Source organism: Pinus tabuliformis, chromosome 2_2 (genome assembly GCF_031772625.1).
Source record: "Pinus tabuliformis cultivar Carrire ecotype Pingquan chromosome 2_2, CPIR1, whole genome shotgun sequence".
In the NCBI taxonomy this organism is placed as follows: domain Eukaryota; kingdom Viridiplantae; phylum Streptophyta; class Pinopsida; order Pinales; family Pinaceae; genus Pinus; species Pinus tabuliformis.
The window spans coordinates 433,983,452-433,997,990 of NC_142300.1; the positions used below are offsets into that span (position 1 = coordinate 433,983,452).

The 14,539-nt window shown below is 40.0% G+C and overlaps 1 protein-coding gene across 4 annotated transcripts in view; it reads right to left on the reverse strand.

Moving 5' to 3' along the window:
* The window catches only part of LOC149193118 (cation-chloride cotransporter 1-like), a 291,136-nt gene that overhangs the window by 50,944 nt on the left and 225,653 nt on the right, over nt 1-14,539 (reverse strand). The gene's annotated exons all lie outside the window — the stretch shown is intronic.

Below are 14,539 nucleotides of genomic sequence, written 5' to 3' on the forward strand. Positions count from 1 at the left end.
CAAATGTTATCATACAACAAATCTTAGAAAGAAATAAAGTGCTTTTATTGTGAAAAAAAATCTGCCGTATTTGCAAAGTGTGTAGGAAACAATCGTGGAATGAACAACAAAACCAATGGCTACAATCTGGAAAGGGGCAGCAATCTAGAATGTATCAGGCCAATGGTGTTGAGCACAAACAAGAAGATTTTTATGCCTCCATAACATTATACAAGAATGCAGAACGAGATACATCTGTTGATTAGTACATTGATCAGCGTACTTCTAGACACATAAATAACAATAATGATTGGTTTATTGAATTTGCAGAAGATAATAGCAAGTCTAAGACATTGGCTTTTGGTGGTCAAGAGTACTTTGTTAAAGGCAAAGGTAATGTACAAAGAAAGATAATAGGTAAACATTGTTCATGAATGTTTCTATATTCCACTTTTGGAGAAAACAAAATTAATTACAAATCATAGTTTTAAAAACCAGCCCGGTTTGAACCAGAACCAGTCAAACTGGCCAGTTAAATTGTTCAGGAGTCAAACCGGACTGGTGGACCAGTACAAACCAGTCTGAACTAGCCAGTCTTGTCCTGAGTGTTGAAATATGTAACTAGGTTTGGTCTTCATAATGTCTTATGTATTCTTGTTTCTATGTATTTGACAAAATTATTATTATTATTATTATTATTATTTATAGCATGGGTTTCATGCTCTAGGTCAAATTGTTTAGGTCAAGTACCCATTGTGTGCCTCTAAGGCTTTATCATCGAGTCAAAGAAGTCAAAGAGTCACTGTCGTATGTAAAAGACCCTATTGGCCATTTTGTATTATGTAAAAGGAATTTACTATGAGTCAAAAGAGTCAACAGTCTCCCTCCAAGACCAAGTTGGCCTGCAAAGAGACAAGTTGGCCTGCAAAGAGCTCCCTAGAAGCTTATATATAAGGAGACATTCAACCTCATTTGTTGATCATCCAACAAGTTCGATTACAAGGACAAGAAAGAGATAAAAGAGGTAAGCGAAGAGGAGAAGAACTAGAGGAAGACAGAGCGAAGTTTTGAGGACTGTTTTGGGCTACATCTTCTCACATGTGCAAAAGAATTAGGGTATCCTTTGTTGCAGCAAAACCACAAATTGCAGTCCACTAAAAGTACCGAAGTCCAAAGCTAGAAGATCAACCTTGAAGGCTGAATACCTAAGGAAAGAAGATCAAGCCAAGCAAAGGAGAAAAGAACCTTATTCTGCCCTAAACCACTCACACGTGCGAAAAGCAGCCGCTGTAGGAGGGCTGAAAAAAATTGCAGGCTTGTAATAGAAGCTAAAGTTCTGAAATAATAGGCCAAAATCTGAAGTTGGTGTTGAAGAAAATGTAACTAGGTTCGGTCTTCATAATGACATGATCTTTGTAAATGATGTAATAAAGAGAATAAATTATTTTTGTATGCCTTGCTACATGGGTTTCATGAGCAAGAAGTGTCACTAGGTGAAAGACTTCTTCTTGATGTCTTTAGGATTTATTTATATGTCAAAGAGTCATGTCATATGTACAGAAACTCTTCATTAGTTTATGTAAATGTATACAAGTCCACAAAGTTGTGAAGAAGCCCTCCAAAGACCAAGCATAATCTTCCAAGAAGTCTGCAAGCGAAAACAAGAAGAAATTCTTCATGTCAGCTCCAAAATAGAATTAATTAAATAAATGAAATTCACGTCGGCTCAAGAAAATAGTCATGACGGTTCATGGGTTCATGTCGGCTCAAATATAGGTGGCTCACCACTATAAATACCCCATCAAGGTATCCACAAAACGTAGATCAGTTTCGCATTTCTCTCTGAAACTTCATGTGAAGATGGGTGCAGGTCTCCGCAAATAAGAAGAGACAGATCTCGGGTTCTTTACCTGAAACTTCGCATGAGAACAGAAGGAGCAGATCCGCATCACCTTAGGGCAAGAGATCAAGGGTCTGTCTGCACCTCGGATGGGTTTAAGGGCAGACAGACTAGGTCTCGGATTGCTAGAAAGAGCAGAAAGGCAAGCTACATCTCGGACACAAAGAGGAGCAGATAGAACTTCGGATGGATGGATAATCTCGGCATAAGAAGTCTCAGATAGTACCAGTCTTGATGAGCCGCAGTATCAACAGTGACACAGTTGATCAGCCTCGGATTCATGACAGCAAAGGAGCATAATAATCTTAGCATAATGAGAAGCAGTAACTATCACTGTCTCGACCTAGATGGAAAGATAAGATCACACTCTCGGTGGATCTGTTTCATAAGCATGAGGACTTCGAAACCCTTATTGTTCTCTCTGTCTCGGATGGAAGATCACTATGATCCTAAAGGTGCAACCTCAGTCTCGGCACACATATCTTACATAATTATGTTGAAAGAGAACTTCAGAAGTCTGGGCACAATGAGAAGCAGTGACAAGGGTTTCAAGCAGTATTAAGTGCTGCTGTAGTAATGACAGTGATAGCCACATTCTCGGCATAATAGAAGGAGCTGTGACATGAATGATCAGTGACAAAGTCATGATCTAGTTCTTGTAAAATCGTGATCTTGTTGAAGATGTAGAGATCACTTCTGTGGTAATTTCAAGGGACAATCATGGGGCAGCAATGATGTGATCAATGATGGCAGCGGTAACAAGGATATCAGTATGCAGTAGTGCAGCAGTGATGATAATGATCTCTGCAGTGCCCCAGGAAGAGGATTGATGTCTTGGTCTTGGAGTGGCTGAATGTATCAAGGGTCATGGTCTTGGTATTCGTCAATGGAATTTCTATAAGAAGAATTTTGCGTGGGTTTTCCTCTCCAAGAAGGAGAGGTTTTGGCCCTGTCAGAAAGCCAAACATTTGTGTTCTTGTCTCTTTTGTTTTTGATAGCAGTTTGATGAAGTGAGAACACACACTAATAATGAATGAAAGATCAAGATAAGATAAACTGTATAAATACTTCACAAATTGTTATCATGCATTAGAAGAATCACTGTAATTTCTAAATTCCCTAGATTATTCAACATGGTATCAGAGGGAAGGTTCAGCAGTCAAAGAAAGGGCAGAAAAGAGACATACAAGAATCAAGATTCTAGCAAGCTCAAGGATGGCAAATCAAACCCTAGTCATGATCAAACCCTAGATCAGAGATCAGTCTACAACAGCAAGGGTTTCGGATGTCAACAGTCTTCAGATCTCAGGGTATGTGACAACAGTTTTGACAAGTTCATCTACAACATCTCAGTATCTCAGTTTGAATACTTAAGATATCAGATCTCAGGGGAACTTGATTCAAAGGCATATATAGGAGTGCATATGGACAATACTCAAATCAGAAGCTGTACTATCTAATGGATCGCTATGCATCATGGCAAGCAACTTCAATTCGATATGTATCAGCAGTTTGTTGGAAGGCAATCTTCCTATCAAGGATCTCATTCAATGGAAGCATCAAAACATCTGCTCCAACTACTGCCAACATGATCAAGGTGAAGACTTCATCTTCACAATCAAGTAAGTACCTTTTCATTTTATAATCAAATTTGGTTTTATGACTTCATGATTGCAAGAAGACCTATATTGGATGGGTCATCAAGGGTCTTGCATGGAATGAGAAGGATTGTCATTATCCTTAGAGAAGTCAGTACATCAAGGTCTCCTTTAAAGTCATGAGAACTCTTAAGGAAGGAGACATAAGAAGGATACATGAAATGCTAGAGGGTATACTATATGAAATGCAGTAGAGAAGAATGAAGATATATCTTCATGAGATCTCAGTTACGAGATCTGGGAAAAATGATGAGAAAATAATCATCATTGATATTGATATTGATAAGCAAGGTAACAAATGTCCATGAATAAGAAGGTTACCTCGATCAACAGTTTGTGGTCTCTATGTTGAATAGAGAAAGACAAAAGACTCAAATATGTGCAAAGGAAAGGTTGACAAGATAGTACTATGGAAAGATTACCTGAAGGATGGAGGAAGCTGAAGAAAGGATCAGGGAAAGAGGGAGTAATAGATCTCCATTATGAATGAGATGGTGTCCCTCTCAAAAGGATCCTATTAGAAGTCCTTGCAGATATGATCATGGTAAGAAGATGCATCGTGGCATCATGGAAACAAGAGCTCGTATGAATCATGAAGAACATAGCTCTTGGGAATCTCATTGAATATCAAAGGAAAGGAAGAAGTCATCCAGGACAAAGGGAACATTTGCCAGATGGGGATGTACTAGATCCTGAAGAGTCTCTAATAGAAACCTCAGTGGAGGATCCCCTAGTTTGGGAAGGCAACAAGAGCTTCATCAAGAATTCCAACTTATGGAAATCATGAGATGAAGGACTGATGACATGATGAAGCAGATCAAGGGATTGAAGATCTGTTCAATCAAGAAAGCTGCTGAAAGAAGCCTAAAGGAATAATGAGGTATGTATGCTTGTATTTGTTTAATATTGTAATGCCATGTCATATGGTTGCAAGTAACATGGATCGAGCATGATCAAAAGGGAAAAGATCTCCTCCTCTGAAAGGATGCTAAAAGACTTAAGTCACACTAGATGAAATCAACATAGTATGTCCTCATATAAAGCATGACGTAGTTGACTACAATTGAAGAACTCTGAGAGCTCCTGGGAATGAAAGACATGAAGATGGAAGAGATCGTGAAACATGCAACCATGATAAAGGCAATCAACATCCAAAGGACCAGGAAGACTTGACCAGGAAATCTCCTGGAAAGATGTGAAGAATTTGATGGAAGTCTGGAAAGATGATGATCCTTGACAACTAATATCGTTGGCAGATGTGTCAACATGTATGCAGGATGTTGATACCTACAAGAAGATGTCACCGGTAAAAGGCCATCACCAAAAGGTAATATGTGATTTGTTTTTGGTGTCTAACCTCTTGGAAAAGTTTGGATATGTGTGCAGGGCCAAGGTAAGGAGAGTTGTGAAGGATGTCACAACTATGTACCTTGTGAATCACCATTGAAAACAAAAAAAAAAAGGTGAAGATAGAGGAGGCTCCTAGTATTTATATGCAACGTTGTGGGCTTGAGGGTGCAAATTAGATAGCTAGCCAACCTTGACAATTTGTCCATAATCAAAACAAATTCATAATTCCATTTGTACATGTCAGAATGGGATGATCATTAGATCAATCCTACACCTCTTGGAGAGAGGAATCCAATAAAAATATCAGCTGCCTCATATGAGTTGTCCAGGGTGAAGTTTGTGAAGTTTGGCCCTAGTGGACAGATTTAACACTCCCTCTCAACTAGGAAGAACTCCACCTGTCAAACCATCTGACAATCTCTACCATCCCTGTCATCTCTGCTCTGCTGAACCATAAAGAAATAATGAAGAAGAAATGATCGAGAATGTATCATACCATTCTCCACTGACCTGAAGTTAGTCTCTGATAATCGAGAGTGTATCATACTACTCTCTACTGACCCGAAGTCAGTCTCCGTTGATCCCAAATCAATAACAAACATCCTAGCATAGGGAGTATGGTAGTACACAATGCGTCCATCAGTAGTACTATGGTCCCTGTCCTCATTTCCCTACTCATTGGCCAGATGAGAGGCACTTCCACTGAGTCCAAGACTGCATGGGTAGGATGTATCGGCAGGAGAAGGTGAACCATTGATCCTGCTGATATGCCATAAGAGAAGGTGAACCACTCATCCTGCTCATATGCCATAGGAGAAGGTGAACCACTCATCCTATGCATATCTCAACCATCATGGGGTATCACAGGGGAAGGTGAACCACTCACCCTGTACATCGCGCACCACTAGGGGAAGGTGAACCACTCACCCAACGGTCACTTATTGCTCCAAGAAGTGCCCCATGCCCCCCGGAGCTCCTAGAGCTCAATATCCAAATCAAAGACCCTCATAAGAGGATCTCTCCACGACTCCAAGTCGTTCACAAAAGGTTAAAAATTTGACCTTCCCCAGGCACTTCGTAAGAATATCTGCGACCTGATCATTAGTCCCAATATGACGGAGTCTTATTGCTACCCTTTGTACCATATCCCAGATAAAATGGTACTTGATATCAATATGCTTGGAGCGGTCATGAAACACGAGATTCTCAAAAAGACGAATCCCACTTTGGTTGTGGCAAAAGATCACGGTGGTATCCAGCACATGTCCAAACAGCTCACTAAAGATTTTCCTTAACCAAACAGCTTCACAGGAGGCCATACTAGCAGCAATGTATTCAGCCTCAGCAGTGCTCAAGGCAACTGACTTCTACTTCCGGCTCATCTAAGATATTGAACCAGAACCTAGAGAGAAGCAACATTTAGATGTGCTTTTACGATCCACCACATTGTCAGCCCAATCTGCATCAGAGTAACCATGGAGCCTCACATTCCCGGCAGTGTATCTCAGTCCATAAGTGATTGTGCCCCAAAGATATCTCAAGAGATTCTTGGCAGCAATACAATGTATGTGATGAGGCTCGACCATAAAATGACTCAATGTATTCACTACAAACATATGTTCGGACGGGAGTTCACCAAGAACATCAGGGCTCCCATGAGTTGACGATACTTAGAAGGATTTCACAAATCGGGCCTAGCAGTACTTCCACATAACTTCTTGAAGTTAAGTACCATCGAAGTAGTCACGGACACGCAATCCACCATCCCAAATCTTTCAAGTAGCTTCACAATATATTTTCCTTGAGAAAAGAAAATCTCACCTGGATTTTTCCAGACCTCCAACCTTAGGAAGTAATGCATGAGTCCTAAGTCCTTTATTTCAAATTCAGAAGCCAACTCCCTCTTACATTGATGAATAAGAGGGTCTGCGCCTGCCAGAAAAAGATCGTCCACATAGAGTACCAAGATGAGAGGTCTATAATTCTCAACCTTAAAGTAAAGGTTTGGATCAACTTCACTTCTTGTAAATCCGAGCTTAATTAGATAGTTGTCGATCCTCTCATACCAAGCGCGGGGAGCTTGCTTCAACCCATAGAGGGCTTTCTTCAACCTGTATACATGTGTCTGATGATCTTGGACTTCGAACCCCTCGTTTTGTTCTACATAGACTTCCTCCTTAATTGAACCATGCAAGAAGGCGGTCTTGACATCCATCTGGTGTAGATTTCATCCTTGCGAGGCAGCGAGGACTATCATCGAATGGATGGTGGTGTAGCAGGCAACTAGTGCAAATATCTCATCATAATCTACACCTTCCTTTTGAGAGAAGCCTCGAGCAACAAATCTAGCTTTGAACTTTTCAGCACTTCCATCAACTCCATGTTTGATCTTGTAGAACCATTTCAAGGTGACAACAGATTTGTCCTTGGGTCTAGGGACCACATCCCAGACGTCATTCATCATAATCGACTCATATTCTTCGTTCATAGCATCCTTCCAAAATTGGTGCTTCACAGCATCTTCCAATGTGCAAGGCTCAGATTGAACAATGGCGCTCATGGCAATTAAGTAGCCTTGGTACCTATTCGGCTACTTACTTTCACAAAATGTCCCCCTTGGGGCAACATGTCTTTCAGCATCTTCGAGAGTTTCCCTAAGCCATGAGGGTCTCGTTTTTTAGTAGGAGGGCTCATGAGGGGGTGGATCAATGGGATCCATTGGTCCTTCAGCATCGGGCATCGACTCATCCTGCGGTTCTCCCTGCTTTCCTGAATCTGTGTCTTTGTCCTTCCTTGGAATAGGAAGGATACTAATCTTCCCAAGGGCAGAAACTCCATCGAAGGTGACATCATGACTTATCTCCACTTATTTTTGACCAGGCACATAGATTCTATATGCCTTTGAAGTTTCATTATAGCCCACAAATGTTCCTTTCTTCCCAGAAGCATCCAATTTGCTTCTCTTTTCTTTCGACACATGATAATATACGAGGCTACCAAAAATTCTAAAGTAAGAAACATCAAGTTTCTTACCAGTGAAAACTTCTTCGAGAGTTTTGGAGTCCAACGCTTGATGATGGTATCTATTTTGAACATACACATTAGTGTTGGCAGCTTCTGCCCATAAGAACTTCGGAAGGCTTTCATCATGAAGCATGGCACGAGTGGCTTCTAAAATAGAACATTTTTTCCTTTCAGCAACACCATTTTTACAAAGGCGTATATGCGGTAGTAGTCTCCCTCTTAATGCCAGCTTCTCTAGAATAGTCGTTGAACTCATTTGATTCATATTCGATTCCATTATCGGTCCTCAATATTTTGATGTTCTTCCCGGTTTGATTTTCGACCAACGCTTTGAAAGAACGCAACCATGAAAATACTTCGTCCTTCTTCTTCAAGAAATATATCCAAGTTTTGTGAGAGAAATCATCCACAAAGATAGCAGAATATAAATATACTCCCAAGGATGTCACAGGCATCATACCAAATAGATCAGAATGAACCAATTGCAAAATGTTGGTAGTCTTGCTATCACTTGAAGGGAATGGTCCCCTTGTATGTTTTCCTTCAGCACATCCCTGACAAACACCTTCATGTCCTACTTTAAATTCGGGCGCACTTTTCACCATCTTACTTGCATCGGGTAGAGCCTTGTAATGAAGATAAGCAAACCTCTGGTGCCATAATTTAGATTGAAGAGATGTGTATCAAGACATAGCTCCCAATGGACTTCCTCCAACTTGATATAGGCTATCAGCACTGGATCCAAGAGTAAATGCTTCTTTGAAATTTCTTTTCCAAACACGTACCTTTCCATCGATGAATGCCACCTTGAATCCTTTGTCTTCCATTGCCGAGATAAATACTAGATTCTTCTTTAGAATAGGTACATATACTACTTCTTGTAGATGAATGGTGTTACCTTAATTCAATTGAAGAGTAACATTCCCAACTCCCTTCACGGGATAGGTGGCATTATCTCCAAGGATAATTTCCAAAATTGTATTCTTTTCAATCAGATTTGAAAGAGCTTCCTTGTACCTAGTGAAGTGTCTTGAGGCACCACTATCAATCAACCAAGTTCCCAAAGTGTCCAAAGGAGATGCAGTGGAGAGGGCAGATATAAGATAATAAAAAAAAATTGCTTGTTATCAACAACATTAGATTCATCATACCTGGTGTTTCTAGATCTCTTGGGAGGGCGACGATTTCCTTGATGAGGAGCAGGAGCATTCCTTTTTCCTTGGTTGTTGAATCTACCATTCCTTTGATTGTTGTTGCCCTTGAAATTGTTGTTGTGATTGCCATCATCAGGAGGTGTATCCCTTCTATTAGGACACTCCCTAGGATAGTGGCCAAACTTGTTGCAAATAAAGCATCTTCCCTTCCTTCCATTTTTGAAACCCGACCTTCCTTGACATTGCTTCTTTGAACCCGCATTGTTCTTCTTTTTAGCATGAGCGGAGAATGTAGTAGGTTCATTCCTATTTGAAGGCATATCTAGTTCCATCATCCTTGTTTCTTATTGAGAACACCTAGTCAGCAATTCTTCAAAACCTGGAATCCTGTCGTTGTTAAGAATAGTGGTGTTGAACACGTGACATTCACGAGGGAGTCCTCCAAGGGCAATGAGAGTAAGCTCCCTATCAGCAATACCTTCTCCAATCAAAAAAAGATCATTTTTTATCTCAGTAATCCTCATGAAGTAGGATTGAATGTCTTCATTTCTTCCCTTCTTTATATCCTTCAGCTTGTTTTGAGAAAGAGAACTTGGTTTGCATTGCTAGATTTGAACATGCCAACCAACCTGTCATATAGCTCCTTTATGTGTTCAAATTGGAGATACAAGCAACTAAATGCTTATGAATAGAATCCCTGATGATCTTCTTTGCTTTGAATTCACCCTTCTTGTACTTTGTCTTAGCAACAGCTGGTGCATTAGAAGGAGGTTCTGAAATATTTCCCTGCACATAGTCCATAACATCTTGCTCTTTTAAAGTCAAATCAAGAGACATCTTCCATGCATGATAATTAGACTTATCATGAAGCTTGTCATCAGACTTGAAGTAGGATGTGGAGGCCATTGAATCTTGTCCTTGTCCAACAATTCTTGATGATTGCTTTTCTCAGTGATTGCTCTTTTCACTCTTGCTTAGGCTTTGTCTTCACCTCAACTTTGATACCATGTTTATTTTAGAGAACAATGGTATGTTCTATGCTTAAGAGCAATTTTACTTCAATTTTCTTATTAGCCCAATATCAATATCCAGTTTAGCAATCACATCAACATGATAGTAAAATATAGATAGAACATAAACAATAACAGTAGAAGACAATCCAAGACAAGAGGGCACAAGATATGGCACCAGTGAGAGACAAACCCCAATGTGGGGAAACTCTTGATCAATTCTTCAAAAGTTCAACACAAAGAGAGAGACAATAAACAATTTTCACTTGCCCAATCAAAGTGAACTTTGACCAGTGGAACGGTAGTAACAGAAAGCCCTAACCAGAAAGTCAATGTTGGTCAACAGGGCAGATTTTGACCTCCAAAACAACTCGGTCAAACTAAATCACCTCGGCCTCCAACAGCTAGTCAAATCAGCACAAAAACAGTCCAAAAAAGTCCAGTCAAATCTAGTCAACAAAAGTCAACGTTGCAGCAAACCCTTCTGCAGTCAACACTGGTCAAATAGCCTAGGTTTCCATGCCCAAAAATGTGGCCTACCCAAACAGAGATCCTCCACACAAAATCGTAGTCAAAACAGGTCAACGCAAGTCAAAACCGGCTTGTGCAGTTTCCGTCAACGTTGGTCGATAACTGGAACAGAAAAGTACAGTCCTTCGCACATGTGGAGAGTTGCCTCTCAAATTCGTACCCAATCAATGAAGGAGAGAGAAGAATGAGTGTGAGATGAGATGCCAAAATGAGGAGGAGGCTCCTTGTATTTATATGCAACGTTGTGGGCTTGAGGGTGCAAACTAGATGGCTGGTCGACCTTAACAATTTGTCCATAATCAAAATAAATTCATAATTCCATTTGTACATGTCAGAATGGGATGATCTTTAGATCAATCCTACACCTCTCGGAGAGACGAATCCAATAAAAATATCAATTGCCTCATATGAGTTGTCCAAGGTGAATTTTAACCCTAGTTGCCAAATTTAACACTACTGCTACTCTGGAATTTGACCTGCCAAGAAAATCAAACTGTTGGTGTTCTACTTATTCTCCATCACCACATTGATCCCTTCTTATGTCTTCTTGTTGGGACTCCAACAGCCAATATTAAATCTTAATCGATGGCTTCGATCATTTCTGGATCAATCCGTGTGAGTTTCTAGAGAATTCTCACCTTGGCTTAATTAATCCTGATTAATTAGCCATATTCCCTAAGTTTAAGCTCGGGAAATAATTAAAAATAGACTAATAATCTAATTAAGTCATCTCTAGGTTGAATTTCCAAAAACGATTTATGGGTTTTGGAGATCTCATGTATTCTAGCCTCTCCACCAAATTTCGTGGTTAGAACACAATTCGATGCTACATAAACTAACAAGAAGGAGGATAGACATAAGACTACATTCACCACACCATGGGACACATTTGAATATTTGAGAATGCCTTTTGGGTTAACTAACATTGGAGAAAGTTTTCAAAGGGCTATGGACTATGCCTTCAAGGGCTTAATCGGAAAATTTATTAAGATATATCAGGATGATCTAATGGTATTTTCTAAAGATGGAGTTTCTCGCATGGATCATCTAAGGCAAATTTTTAATAGGCGTAGGGAGTATGGAATCTCCCTATATCCTGCGAAATCTGTTTTTGGAGTGACTCGAGGGAAGTTACTTGGTCACATCATCTCTAAGGATGGGATCAAGATTGACCCTGATAAAATTGAGGCAATTCAAAAGATTCCTTTGCCTCATAATGTTAAAACCATTCAATCATTTCTAGGAAACATCAACTTTCTTAGAAGGTTCATTCCAAACTATGTTGAAATTGCTAAGCCTATCCAATCTCTTTTGAAGAAAGATGCCAAGTTTGTTTTGGGGAATGAGGGTACGAAGGCTTTCCAAGAAATTAAGGATCCCATTGCAAAGGCACCTGTGCTTGTTAGCCCAAATTACTCTACGGAGTTTATGATTTTCTCTTTCGCTTTAGAGGATACTATTGTTAGTGTGTTGCTTCAAAAGAATAATGAAGGGTATGAGCAGCCAATAGCTTTCATGAGTAGATAGCTTCAAGGGTCGGAATTAAAGTATAATACCACGAAAAAGCAAGCTTATGCCTTAGTCAAGTCTCTTAAGCAATTCAGGACATATGTGGGATATTCTAGAGTGATTGACTTTGTCCCACACTTTGTTGTAAAAGATATTCTAGCTCAAACTGATTGCTTGGGAACAAGGGCTAGGTGGGTCTCTAAAATTCAAGAGTATGACTTAGATATTAGACCCACCAAGTTGGTTAAGGACCAAGGGTTGGCTCAAATTTTGACTGAGGGAAATGAGAAGGCTCTAGGCCTGATTTGTCAAAGTAGTTCATTGAAAGTCTCAAATTCATCTGAGCTTCAAAGGTTTAGCCAACTAGAATGGTATAGTTTCATTGTTTATTACTTGCAAAAATAATCATGTCCTACCATTTAGTTGGGCATAAGAGAAGAGCATTAAGATTGAAGGCAACTAAGTATTGCATTGTACAGGATGGCCTGGGTTGGAGAAATCTAGAGGGGGTAATACTTAGATGTGTTGATGAAGCTGAGGCAAAGAGACTTTTTACTGAGTCTCACTAAAGATTTTGTGGAGGACATTATGCCGCAAAGACCACTACCCACAAAATTTTGAGAGCTAGCTATTATTGGCCTACAATATTTTTGATGTGCACAAGTTTGTGAGAGAGTGCCAAGCATACCAATTATTCACTAGGAAGCAAAAAAATAGCTTCTTTTCCCTTACAGTTAGCGGTTGTGGAAACTCCTTTGCAACATTGGGGGCTTGATTTCATAGGGAAATTCAATGAGAATTCTAGTAATGGCTACTCCTGGATCATAACCGCTATTGATTATTTTACCAAGTGTGTAGAGGTCATCCCTACAAAACACGTCACCGATAAAGTAGTGATGGATTTTCTGGAAGATAAAATTATCGCTAGACTTGGTGTCTGACCCAAAATTACAACTGACAATGCCAAGGCTTTTAGCTCCTCAAATTTCTCATCCTTTGCTTTAAGTATGGTATTTTCTTGTCCCACTCCTCAAATTACTATCCCCAAGGCAATGGTTTGGCAGAGTCTAGCAATAAGTTGAATACCATTATAAAGAAGATAGTACGGACAACAAAAGGGCTCGGGATAGTAAGATCAAATATGCATTGTGGGCAGATAGGATAACAAAGAAGAGTTCAACCGGTAAAAATCCCTTTGAATTAGTGTATGAATTGGATGTTACCCTACCTATGCACCTTAAGCTCACACTTTACCAACTCCTACAAAGCTTTACATTTGAAAAAGATGTTGTGCAAAATAGAATTGATCAAATTGTAGAGCTGGATGAAACCAGAAGAAAAGCCTTTGAGCATAGATGCAAAAACAAAGCAAAGGTTACAAGGAAATTTTGACAAATCATCTAGAGTTGGGCATTTTTCTAAGGAGATATGGTTTTGTTGTCAGACCGCAGGAATGAGAAGCCATGTAATCATGATAAGTTTTGTTGGAAAATGTAACTAGGTTCGTGTTGAAGTTTCTAAGTTTACTTAGTTTAGAAACCCTTCATGCACTTTTTCTGATTTATTCCTACCTACTTGTTATTTTTCTTTAACAAGTTATTTACAAAGTAAATACTAAAAATAAACACCAATGCATGCTCAACATATTACAGATCAGCAACTAAAAGAAACAAGAACAAACACACCACATAACACCATTATTTTTGGACTAAAGTCCTCAAAAAAACCTAATGTGGGAAAACCGGTGCAGCTATTTGAGGGTTTTCTTGTGCCAAAACTGGCCTACCCAACAGAGAATTTCCTTAGCAGTAATACCTCTCGGTTTTTGACAAATCTACTAGCTAAAACCCCGGATAATCCTTCCGACAGCTACTCAGCACCAATCTGCCTCAGAAACCCCAGCGTCTGCCCAATATGGATTGCGTCAGCCTCTCCTAGCCCAAAGCTGACCCTGTGTCAACCCCAAGAGGCCCTGCGTTAGCTCTCTGAGCCTCTGCGTCAGCTACGCTGGCCCCTCTAGTGCTCTACGCAGCACTTAGCTGCCTCTGTGTGGCCCTACGTGAGCACTGGCGGCTCCTGCGTCTCTCTCTCTGGCTACTCTACTGCTCTTTGGCACTATCTCTGCCTCTTTGTCTCTCTGTACTTAATGCCCCTCCGCTGCTCTCCCGATCACTGATTCTATCTCTCTTAGCAAACCCCGCTCTAGAGAATAGAATGATTGATAACTCTAGTGTATTCTCCAAGTGACCCTCAAGCCTCCTCTTATACTTTTCCTGTTGACATCTCAACAGCCGAGATTAAGTCCCTGATCAACAGCTAAGATCAAATCTGGCTTGATCCATGTCTTTTGGACCATTCTAACACAGATTCATATTAATACACATTAATATTTTATTTTCCCTAAGTTTAGACTTAGGGACTCCA